General features: G+C 36.4%; 1 protein-coding gene across 2 annotated transcripts in view; it reads right to left on the bottom strand.

Moving 5' to 3' along the window:
• Positions 1 to 7,246, bottom strand: part of LOC134804541 (frequenin-2) — a 172,239-nt gene extending 164,993 nt beyond the window's left edge. For both annotated transcript variants that reach the window (XM_063777647.1, XM_063777646.1), the window contains exon 1: positions 6,829 to 7,246. The gene's annotated coding sequence lies outside the window, so the exon portion shown is untranslated. The remainder of the gene's footprint in view (positions 1 to 6,828) is intronic.
• Between the last annotated feature and the right edge of the window lie 5,614 nt (positions 7,247 to 12,860).

Raw genomic sequence — 12,860 nt, 5'->3', positions numbered from 1 at the left:
AAAGTACTGGTTTAATCTTGAATTAAATTCACAGCGAAACATTAATTTCGACTTTGGTTCCAGCTCTAGAAGATGGATCGGCCGACTGGTACCAGTGGCATGGCCTACGTTCCCCGGACCTAAATCCATTAGATTTTTTTATTGGAGATACTTAAAAGATAAATTTTACTCCAACCCAATAAGGTCCCAAGAGGAACTACGACGGCATGTTCGAGGCAGCATGAAACATATCCGAAATTAATTTAAGAAAATTAACTTGAAGTTTTACAATACCGTGCCAAGCATGCATACGAGCCGGAGAAAAGCAATTCGAGCACCTATTGTAAAATTATTTCAACCTAACCTACCCTTTCAAACTTCAACCTGTATTATTTTCTTTGAACCTTTATCAACTCAATGATATCCTTAAAAAGGGAGATAAGCATTTTCCATCTCTTTCTTTTAGGCATTCGGCAAATACTGAATAGGCGTTATTTTATTTCTGTATCCAGAATGAAATATCTTAACATAAATCGTTATTTTTACTAAGTAGCAACGGATTGCAGATTTCCAAGATTTAACTTATTTTTTATGAGGCTTTCGAAAGATGATAATAATTCATATTTTATTGCAGGAAGGTACATGTGTTATACCATTTTTGAATCTGCATAACATGCTCAATATTTTGACGTTATTTGCTCATTACTTTTCTAGTGATTTTTTTTCACGACATGTGGTCAAATTAATGTTTCGCTGTGAATTTATTTCAAGATTAAACCAGTACTTTTTTGTATTTTACATTGTTTATCGATAAAATACCTATTCTGTTATCTTAATTAACTATTCATGATGCCGTATACATAAAAAAAAACTAACTTCGAGACCTTTCCGAGTACACACTGGCACTAACAATGTTAAAAACGGTCAAAATTCATGAAAAACCTTAATTTGGCAATAACTCGAAAACCGTGCCACTTTTACTGGGGTCATGTTAAGTTGGTTTGGGTCCTATTGGCTTGGTCTACCTCCAGTGTCACTGTGACGTGTCACTTATGGGACACCCTGTATTATGTTCTAATCTGTTTTAATTGCTCTTGAGCCGAAGGCATGGACGTGGGTGGGTGTGGTTGTGATTGGTGGAGGGAGTGTGAACACACTCTTAAAAAGCAACCAGGTATAAGCTAATGGACCATGCAATAGGTCCATGGAAGCTGCCAAACTTCTTACTTTGACCGCGCGGACAACAGCGGGCACGAGCACCTCAAGAACATCGCGCCACACCACCCCACCAGACCACCGGAACGGTGGGCCCGGGACTTGCCCCGAGCCCTGCTACACCAGTAGCGGAGCCAAGCCAAGTCCCAACTTTCCATCGGATGCACCACGCCACACACGCCAGCCTAAGCTGCCGGTCGCCTTCCCTGCGTCCCCGATGCCCGGCCCCGCTCAAACGGTATCACCGGGCTAGGGGTCGCGGGGTTGGATAAACGATCGGTGGCGAAAAAGCTGGCCTACACCAGCAGCACTGACGTCCTCAAATTGACGTCCACTGACCTCCCCACGCGGTGGGGAGCGACCCGCCACAGCCGTCGCAGCCGAAAGGCGGGCACGGCCTCCCATACCTCTCTATTAATAGAGAGGTATCGAATGATATCCACTTCTTACAGTGCAGCTCCTAGCCCATACCAACTTAATAAGTGTGGTCCCATCCTGCAGAAAACATTAATCTTGGCATTCATGTATTTTAAAATACAGGTACGACTTATATCTGTTCCATTTTTAGGGTACCGCACCAAAACAATTTAAAACGGAACACCATAATGTATTTTTCACCACACCAGCTCGGAAAGGCTTACTTTGCACTTCAAAAACTGATAGCAAAATTGCACTTTGCTATCAGTAATTCACATGTGAGGCAAAGTAATCAAATGCAAATTTTGAGTTTTTTTCTTATGTTTGCTGATAGAATTGACTTTTAAATGATGATTTTTGATGATAAATATTTAATGACATTCATTTGGATTTGATTTGGTTTGATTTTGTTTGATATTTTACATTTAATATTTGCTTCGGGTTGGTGTGGCGAAAAACTTTGTGTTTCACTCGGGGGCGAATTTTGTTTAACCCTCGTGCTTTGAAACCCTCGTAACGCTCAAGATTCCATTTTTCGGAATTTTTGGAATCTTTCGCTTGCTGGGGTATCAATATTAGCACGAGCGGTTAAACAACAACTTTGCCCCCTTGTAAAATAAATAAATATTTACCTGGATAACGTATCCATGCCAAGTTTCGTGCTGTCGGACGGGACCGTACTATGAGTTGAGAACTCTAACTACACTAAATATTCGTTACTAACTAAAGTTTGGACACGGTCATTAATGACCGGACAGAGCCTGCTGGGTACAGGGGAATTAAATAAATTTAGCTTTAGCTAGGTGTTCACAAAAACATACTACCATCAAAAAGAGTTATTCGTTTTTTACAAAGTGGCTACGATTAGGTATTATCGTGTCATGCAATTTAGGTTTAGGAATATCCTACATACTTTATAAGTTGTATACTTATATATTTAAATATTCTTATTTTAACGTTCAATACTTATGTGTTAGTCGGACTCGAGGATTCCGTACAAAGTATGAAGTGATATTTTATTTTCAAAACTTTCAGTTTGATTTCGTAGAAGTTGAAAGGGCACTTAAATTACAAATTTAGTCCAGACAAGACGCTGATATATTAAAAGAGGAATTTATCAATCCATTGTCGCCTATGAGACGATATTTCAGAGAAGGTGACGTCATGATTCTAGACAGAGGCTTCCGAGACTGTTCCTTTACTGCAGGAATTAAATTACGATATACACTATCCCCTTTCGTTGGAACCTGGAGACATCCAAATGGTCATACAAAAAGCCAACGAGTCTTCTTTTTCCATTTTCAATTTCCAATTTCTTCTTAACGTACAAATTAGAAATCATAAAGTGTCACTTCATTTCATATCTCATATTCCAGTCATAAATAGAATAGCTAAACAACGTAAAGTCAGCTATTAATAATATTAAATTTTCTTATCTGAAAAAGGCCACCGAATGATGAACTAGTTGAACTACCTTTTGGATCTCTAAGGCTGCGCTATATTCAGTAAGCGAGTATTCTTGCGCAAGACATGAGGTGTGCTATCGTCCATTAGATGATTAGAAGCTTGCGCGGTACAAAAATATTTGTGACATACGTACCAACCTATCCCGCGATAGCCTTATACACTAACATGTAATATATTCCGTTACTATTTGGCGACGGAGTATTCATAACTCCGCAAGCTTTATAGTAGGAACAATCGCGACGAGACAAATGTACCTTACAATTACGATTTAATTTGAGTGAGTAGGTATGTAATGCAATGAATGAGTTTACTGTGCAAATTATGAACAAAGAGCTAAAAATGTTATTATGGACTATTTCATAATTTTGGATTATAGTGTTATAAAACTTCTTAAATAATATTTAAGTATTCGTTTCGAATCAAAACACAACCTTTACCTATAAGCTTGTTTGAACAAGGTTTCAAGAAGCATGAAATCACAGAAAAAGGAAGCTCGTAAAGTCCCTGGATAAATAAAGAAATAAGTTGAGATAGACAGAGAGACAAATAAAACTTAGACAATTAAAGATTCTTATATACCTACAGTTTAAATGTTTGCCCCTATTTTGTACCACTCTGGGAAAATAAGATAAAATAAGGCATGAATAAATGTATAACGCGAATACCGCGATAGAGTACAAAAGATAACATAACATAAATACATAGAGTACAACGGCCGCTCGGACCGGTTAAAGACCCCTAAAACAGCCGAAAACAGTGATTCGTAGTCCTTAATTTGCTGTCTCAAATCAAAATCTCTTGGATAATAAAATATATCTCATATTTTAAAATATGTTTTGAATTAAAAAAACATAGGTCTTGTTATGTTCCGAATTAACTTATTCAACATCTTTAGTAGATTTTAGATAGTCTTAATTCTTATAGAAGTTAAAATATCGAAAAAATCAAACGACGGACGATTAAAGGTTGGCCAATAAAAGTTAAACGATATAAAAATATTTTTTTTAATGCTATTAACCAGGGAGGGAAAAGGGGACTACGTTTGTAAGGTGAAATAACCGTCTACGTCCTTTTAATGAAAAATCAAAATCAATAGTTAACAGAATGCTTTTGTATAATTAAATTCAACAAGTGTTTTAACACGTTTCGTTTTAATTTATTTGCAGTAAGTACAAGTACTTTTTTAATGTTTCAACTTACCTAATCGGAAGTCGTGCCCATAAAAATAGTTGCCTCGATTTGAAATAAATACTGTCATGTTCCATTTGTCCTTAAAATGTTTATATGAACGTAAAAATACTGTCATGTTCCATTTGTCCTTAAAATGTTTATATGGACGTAAAATCGTTCGGGCCGACATTATGTAGGTACTATACCTATACGTGCAAAACTCACGAGATTTTACGGCGTTGTGCATAACTATGCCACTGGACTCAAAACGTTCTAACCTGGTACGAGATAATTCCCGGGGCGCGAAGGCTAAAAGCTAAAATATTTCGTAGAAAGAAATTTAGGTATATTGCTTAAAACATATAGTTATGTTTGTCTGTAAGGTTTTCTTTATTTTATAACTATTTTCCTTAAATATTACTTACGTTGCTTTTTATGGAAAGAAGCCACAGGTCAGGTTTTATATAACGCCACCTTAATAGGTAATGGAGAATTTGCGATGGTAATAGCAAAATAGGTAGGTATAGATTTACTATTGAAGTCGACAATCATCGATCAATATGTTTTCATTTAATAAATGAAATAATTAATATTTGGGGACAATCTCACACATATCATTTATATACGTATTATGATATTATTAGTATTATGTTCTTCAATATCTTTTATATTTCCAGATATTAGTCGCTAAATGCGACAATCTCTCGGTCGAGTAAGACTATTTAGTAGGTACCCACTCGTAGCAAGTAATGGCCAGCAGAGATTAATAATTTCTATATGAGTTTATCGCTTCCCGCCGAACAGTTCTAGAGGCGGAAACGATACTACGAGTATGAATAATGTTTATAGGTGAATAGAATTCATTTTTAGTTTAGGGTGGCCAGTTACTAACAGGTGGCCAGTTACTAACAGGTGGCCAGTTACTGGCGAATTACACTACTGCAATATTGTACTTATATATTTGGTACGTTTTGTTGAACGCTTAAAATAGGCTCTATAAATACGAGAGCACAAATTGATGAATTGTTAGAGTGGATGAAGTTCACCGCGCTCTGCCGATGCCATATCGGACACCCGATCCACTCCAACAACTCTAATCGTGTTCCCGGAAAGCAATTTTATACAAGCCAAGCCGATTTTATCTATTGAAGTTCGCCCTTATTTATTTGGTCGAAAAGTCAATTTATTAAAAAGTTAGTATTTGTTACCTTTTGATGTGCGTTTTGTTTTTGTCACTCTATATCTCTGTTTCTAATAAATAAATTATGACTAATTTATTTATCTCATGGAACTTTTAGATTTGGATTAGCAATACCTAAATGGCATGGGTGAACTTAGAGCTGACTATTTATTAGTGATGCAACGAATACGAATATGAACATTCGTATTCGCCGTTTATGTACTTGTCTTCGAAATAGTAACGACGTTGCCAGGGGTTTTTCTACTCAGAACGACACTTGGGGACACGATAGATAAGTACCTAATAAATTAATAATAAAATGTACACATCCTGCTACACATTATTTACTTATAAAATGAAAATGTTTATTCTGCTAAATTAATTAAACAGCTACCCTAACATTCTTCATTCTACATCAATTTAAATTATATCCCGTACACCTCGCGATTTGCTTCCGTTACACATTTGAATAAGTATAGAGTGTTATTGTCTTCATATCCCAAAGCGTGTTCCGCGGACGCGTACGCACGGAGAACATTAATCACGAACCGCGGCAAGGGACGGCAAAAATTACACTTAACCCTGAACTGCTATAAAGTCGTATGTACAGCTTAAACTCACGATGAACTACACTTTTTCACGTCGACTACATACAGTGTGAGCCGGGCTACGAAACTCCGTAGCACCCGTAGCTACGTAACCCTGCTTCCATAACTCAACTCTAACGATAACTGTCCAATGAACACGGATATATGCGCGCCGTAGCCGAGAGTACCCTATAACTGCTTAAATGGAAGGTTTTTAATTTTTATTAAGTGATGCTGATGACCTACAAAAGGTAAACCTCCCTTTAAAATGTAGAGGCCGCAAAAACTTACATAAAATAAAATAGAGTGTAACAAAATGTGTAAAAAGCAATTGGACTAGCATGGCCTGATGTGCATCTTTGCCGACCATAATAAAGCAAAAAGGCCCCCGGGAGCCTTGTGGCACCCCCGTGGGAGAGACGTACTCCTCCGCAAACACAATTTACCAATAACGTTTCTGGTTCTTTTTTATTATTGTAAAATTTCTGTATCCTTGAAATAACTAAAAATGTAATACACCGAATGTCGGCACTTCCCTAACTAAAAAAACAACAGATTTAAAACAGCCCTACATCTTGAAAAATATGTTGAGTACCTGAAGTACCTGTCTATAAAGTTATAAATTACTATTACATTTTGTAAAGAAAAACGCATTCTACAAAAAACATCATGGTTTCGTAATTCGCAATGCAGAATTTTTTATCATAGGAAGATGAAAGACGTAAGCAACCAAAACAATGATCGAGCGTTATATAACATGTTGCGGAGCGGGATAGTGAAAGTGTTAAGATTTTTTGTAAACAAAAGTCTTACCGGTTCAGTCGTGAAGTGTAGTAAAAGTAGAGTATTCAAGTTAAGAGCGGAATCGCGGGAAATTAGAACAAAGAAAAAACGCAGTGCGTTAGGCGCGAAGCGTGGCTGATGTCGAACGGGGGTCGCGGCGCGCCAACTCTCGGCGAGGGCGCGAATACGTGCGGCTGCGGTGCGTCCACAGGACCGCTCGCGGGCAAGGCTGGAGTAGAAGTCGCGGCGCCCTCCGGCCCTCTGCCAGTTACGTAACACGCGCGGAGTAGCGCAGCGCGGCCCGGACCCCTCACCCCGTCTTTAGGGAAAAGATGAATGAGCAAAGTTTCCTAGCAGTCGCTAGTCCACGGATCGCTTCAGATCAGCCCGCGTTACATAAAGCTCGCGCACGCGCTCTGACAGACAGACGCTGCAGTGTCCACGTTTAAGACGCTCGCGCCGAACATAAGACACACTTACTTTACGCATGTATTTTTTTGGCAGATACGATTCTTGAAAGGTTTTAGTTTTATTTTCTAAGTACCTAACACATTAATTAGATTTTTTTCTTAAACGAAAAGGTTTACGCCGGTATATTTAGATAGGGGAAAGACTCAGGCAAAAATTAGGGGCGCTGTAAAATATACAAAGCTTTAGAATCACTGCTAAAATATACAAGAAGTAAATTTCAAACTTACGAGTAGGATAGCCAACATTTTCATTATGTCAGTCACAGATGATTGAAATAAATTAATTTTAATCATATAATTACTTATAACAATTTGAATTTAGTTACTGCTATAACAAAATGTAAGAAACAGCATTGAAGATTTTTACCACCGCAATGCTCACCAGGCTTTATCATATTTTGTGAAATAATCGAATGTGTTGTACATAGGTATATGTGAAGTAGGTGGGAAGTCATTTCAATAATACTTAAACGTTAATCCTGTGTGTATTCCGATCAAAGGGAAGTACTGCATTGCGTCAGTTTATTTATTGAAAAGGACCTCCAGCTCCATAATGGCATATACAGGGTGTTTGGTACATCGTTTGCCAAATTAAAACGGCAGATAGGTTGAGTCATTTGCTATCTTCTCATGCCTAGAAAAAAAAAATTGGCCATGGTTTTTTTTACTACTGAATGACTCAACCTATCTGCCGTTTTAATTTGGCAAACGATGTACCAAACACCCTGTATATGGATATAGGCCGTATTGGGAGTCTCAAAAGGCTTAAGTGCATGTTTTATAGTCCTCTTCGATAGATTAATAAAATTGCTAGCGTAAAGCCGAATTTTCAGCTAGCGATAACATATACAGTTTTCATTATTCATGCTCTGAAAGTGGGTCATTGTTTGTCTGTGATGCCGGTAGAACGTTATATTATTTCAGCCCTAGGGTTGAAAATTGGCATATTTCTCTTTATTTCTGTCCCTTGAGCAACTAGAAGCAATATTGTCCTATTTTCCCGCCCAAAACAATTAATTTTACTCATGAGAATACCTTGGATCTATTTTATCAAAAAAATATGTATATAACTAGACAATTGGGCATTTATATTTAATGTTGTATCCCCAATTTTTGCTTTACATTTACTTACAAGGAGGATCCAAATACAATTGTTTTTCAAGCCGGGTAATGTTTAACCTAATACATTTTTATCATTTTCATTTTGACCCAGAATCATAACGTAACAAAACGAACAAAAAAAAAGAAATTTTGGAGGCACTTTTTTCTCGTATTATGATCTAATGAGCTCACGAATATGAGTGGTAATCATATAAAAAATCCAAAATCTAAAATGCAAGTTCGGGGTACAACTTTAAATATAAATTCCCAATACATTCAATTAAATATGAACTAAATTAATTAATATTCAGATGCTTTGACTCAATGTTTGTGTTTCTCCGCAAGAGTGATGAAACTTTGTAAGGTAAGAATATTACTTACAAAGTCTAGTAGAAATCACTCCGATTTGCGTCTTGCTTCTATTACTCTCATTCACTATACATATTACTCTTCCCCTCACTCACTGCACAAAGTGCTATCAAGCGATGCGCGATGAAAATACCTGCCGACTATTATCTGTACAAACAATGCTATCTGAAGAAGTCCCTGGAATGTTTTGTTTTCTGGGAAACTTCGCTTAGGTGTAAGTATTCTTATATTACCTAAGTATAACATGAAATATTGAGTGCGAAATGTGTATAAATGTGACGGGAATTTACGAAAACTGACTATACGCGACTTTCAAAAGGTTATTTCCATTGCCATGATAATACAGTATTCTAATGAAGATCCTCGGACAAGCCTGTCATTCGTTGCATTTACGGTTTTTCCTTTGGCTGTATCGTAGACGGTAGGTATATTTGATTAGTTACGGTTTTAGCGCGGTCGTCTAGGGCTCTTCAACCAAAAGGAATCAAAAGATATGTCCTTGGCGTGGATTTTTACCTTTTGTCTCATTTACACTGAAAATATACTTATATTTAAAATTTTGCTCGTCAGATTCCTCGGCTATATCACTAGCTATTTTATACTTAAATTATACAACTGAATATATATGAACATAAGACATGTTTTCCGGATATTTTTTAGCTAGCCAACTTTAACCTTTTAAGGATGTGGTATTAGAGTCTGCAAATATAGTCTAGTTTTCGTATAATATTTTTCATAGCATTTGCCCTGAACTATAACTTTTATAAATATCGTTTCTAAAGCAATGATTTTATATGAAAAAAACAAAGAAACAATTTACGAAATATTTAAATTTCCATACATATACTACTATACACCCTATATACTTACTACTTACTAGACTCAAAATTAAATGGTACCTACGTTTCGTTTGTTTGCAATACAGAACAAACTATCGCATGTGTGTACTGATTCTATTTCATCAGTCCAGAGATCGGGCATATTGGCGTCATTGCTCGCAATAACGTGGACATGACTCCAAATTTGATTAAATAATTAATCATTTAATTAATTTCTTACCTGTTTTAATTTTGATTCCTAATCAATGAATAACACAAAAAAATTTTATAATGGAAATTTATTAAAAAAAGTAATCAGTATGTTTTCCTAATTTTCTGTAGGTACTCATTTTTTTATATAAAAAATATATTTAAGTGCTATTTATTGACTAGGGAACAAAATTAAAACTCAGGTAAAAAATTAATTAAAATATTTAAATGATTAATTATTTAATCAAATTTGGAGTCATGTCCACATTATTGCGAGCAATGACGCCAATCTGTCCGATCTCTGTTCATCACGAAAACATACATATTATAATACTACATGTGTATGTATGTGTTCGTGGACTAGATACCGAGTCCAAAAAAAATTTTTTTTTAAACCAAAATGTTTAAGAATATTTTGCTAACTATCGTTTTACAAGATAAGTAAGTATTACCTATCTGTTCTTACGGCTCTGTCACGCTTCTACGACATTTCTCTGTAATGGGGTAGAGAAAGTAATTCGCATGGAGGTAACAAAAATAAAGCAGACAGGAGCACGGAATACTGCGCCCGCCACTCCCTCGGGCCGGGGGTGTGGGGGGTGAGGCACGTCAAGAATAATAATTGCGATTAATTATAAAATCTGCAATTCTAATTCACACTTTAGATTCACGCATTGTCAGCGGATTTTAACACAATTATTTTATCATTATACAGAATAAGGTTATTTAAGAACATTATCAAATTTATGTAACTCTTCATAATTATATGCAATTAATAATTTCTTTGTACTTTTTTTAGGCCAGTATCTAACGAAAATGTCAATGTTTCACGTTCGTTAGGTGGTGATAACTGTGATAAGTTAGTGATTTATTCATAGCCTCAAGCAGTGGAAATCCGAGATGTAACGCTTACTGACCATTGTTTATAGGCAACCGAGCGTGTCACCTCTGTATGACCCTGACATAGGATTTGGATCCCTGCCAGTATCAGCAATTGAGTGGCGAGATTATTGTTCTGAAGAGAACAGGCTACGACTACTCGGCACTTTAAATTTTATTATACCTACATAATATATTATTATTTTGGTCAACGAGCTTATGTAAGTAGGGCTAACTCTGTATGTCTGTGTATCTTTTACCTCATTGACGCTTAAACGTTGAACGGATTTAGATGAATTTTGATATGGAGATAATTTGAGGCACGGGGATGGACATATGATAGTTCTTGACAATCATCATCATTACACGCAGACCAAGTCACGGGCAGAAGCTTACTAAAATATTTCATCCTAAACAATTAACAGCCGGTTTTGGCTGCTTGCTAACTAATCATTTTTAATAAAGGCGGCCAATAATTGTTAGTTTTCAACAAGAGTGATTTAAAAGTAAACAATAGAAAAAGCAAATCGCTCTGGTTCGGCCCTGGTTAGTGAAAGCTTAAATAATAGTACGATACCTACGAGTGGCTACGGGCCTACGGCGTAGCGCCAAGAAAGTAAACAGCCTGACAGAGCTACGACGTACCGTAAAATGGGGTGAGTAAGTGCAAAACTGATATTCAAACCTCGATAACATTTTATTTTTATATATGCAAACTGAATGGTGTATATAATAAGTGTTCCGGACGTTTGTATTATAGTTTTTATTTTATTTTGGGTAGTTCCATTTCATAACTTTGACGATAAACAGGAAATCCCACCTCACCCCGTAGTCCCTCGTATTTGGGGTGAGTTGGGTGTTCATACAAATGTGATTTTGGAAGATTGTTGGATCGTTTTTTTTTATTATGAGTATTACTATAGCTATTACTAAGCATTTTAAATTGGAATACATCATTTTTGTAGCAGTAGCCTTAAAATCCCATCTCACCCCCCTTTCATCCCTTCTCTCCCCATTCATAATCCAACTCTCCCCGCGAACCCTACTCACCACTTTACGGTAGTCATTTTTATTATTCATTTTATTACTACTGAGAATACCTACGCACTAAATGTTGTAAAAATAATGATTTTTTACCGATTTTTTTTGAAAAATAAGACCTAAATTGTCAGTTTACAGAGCTGCTCTATCCGTATTTTCCGCTCTATCGCTAGCTTTTAATGAGGCATAGATCTGTCCCTAACAGGGTGTTCAGCGGCAGATTTCCGCTTTCAATTCAAATATTTCTCTAACGCTGTGAGGTATTTAGGTTTCGTGAGTGTTGCGGATTGAATAGTGACAAATGTGACAATGGATCGCTGGCTAGCAAAACAGCGTGCATATGCTAGGTATTGAGAAGTATCGTCCCAAGGGGTTTTCATTTAGTACCGCAAAGCGTAAGTTTTGCATTAATTTCGGAATATGCGGAAAAGTTTAGAGCAGTGCGTACACAGTAACACGTAATACGAAGATTGACATTAATATAATGTGATTTACAAAAATAAAATCCGCAAAACTTACACAAGTAACTTACTTATGTAAGTTTTACGCGATTAAGTCCCGTGTTAGTTATAAAAGTATGAGTGAAAATCGTGTTAGTTTAAACTTTAAATCAATATAAAATCCGCATTCATCTACCTCTTTATAAAAGTAAATAGTTTTGGTTTATACATGTATCTTTTAGTTTTTTTAGTGGTCCGTACAAAACTTTGTTCACGAAACACTTATGGGATCGCTTCGGTCTTGCAAATCAGTTAAATGCGCTTTTTTATCGGAAATTTGCCGCTAGACAGACGCCCTGTAAATAGGTATGAATGAGGTCATACTTTGGCTATCGATATCAAATACATTAATAAAATTTCCTTTTGCAAACGAGTGTTGCCCTCTGGAGAGAAAACCGCGGATATAAGTTTTTGTTGAACAATTTACAGTGCGGCCCGTTAGACGGCGCTATCCTTATATGCCTTACGCTCAGTTGGTGATATAATAATATCGCAGTGCAACGAAAGATGTCCCTGATTTACAACTTTTTGGAATACCTAATCAAAAAGTGACGCAATAACGGCATAAAAATACGTACAAAACAAATAAGTTATAAGGTAGACGTTCGAGTGCTCTTTACTGTCCCTGTACCTACATGGCTTAATATATTGTCAATAAATCATCAGGGTGTCAT

The sequence above is a fragment of the Cydia splendana genome, chromosome Z, assembly GCF_910591565.1.
Source record: "Cydia splendana chromosome Z, ilCydSple1.2, whole genome shotgun sequence".
In the NCBI taxonomy this organism is placed as follows: Eukaryota; Metazoa; Arthropoda; class Insecta; order Lepidoptera; family Tortricidae; genus Cydia; species Cydia splendana.
Note: the sequence above shows the minus strand (reverse complement) of the source record. Positions and strands in the feature narration are given on the sequence as shown.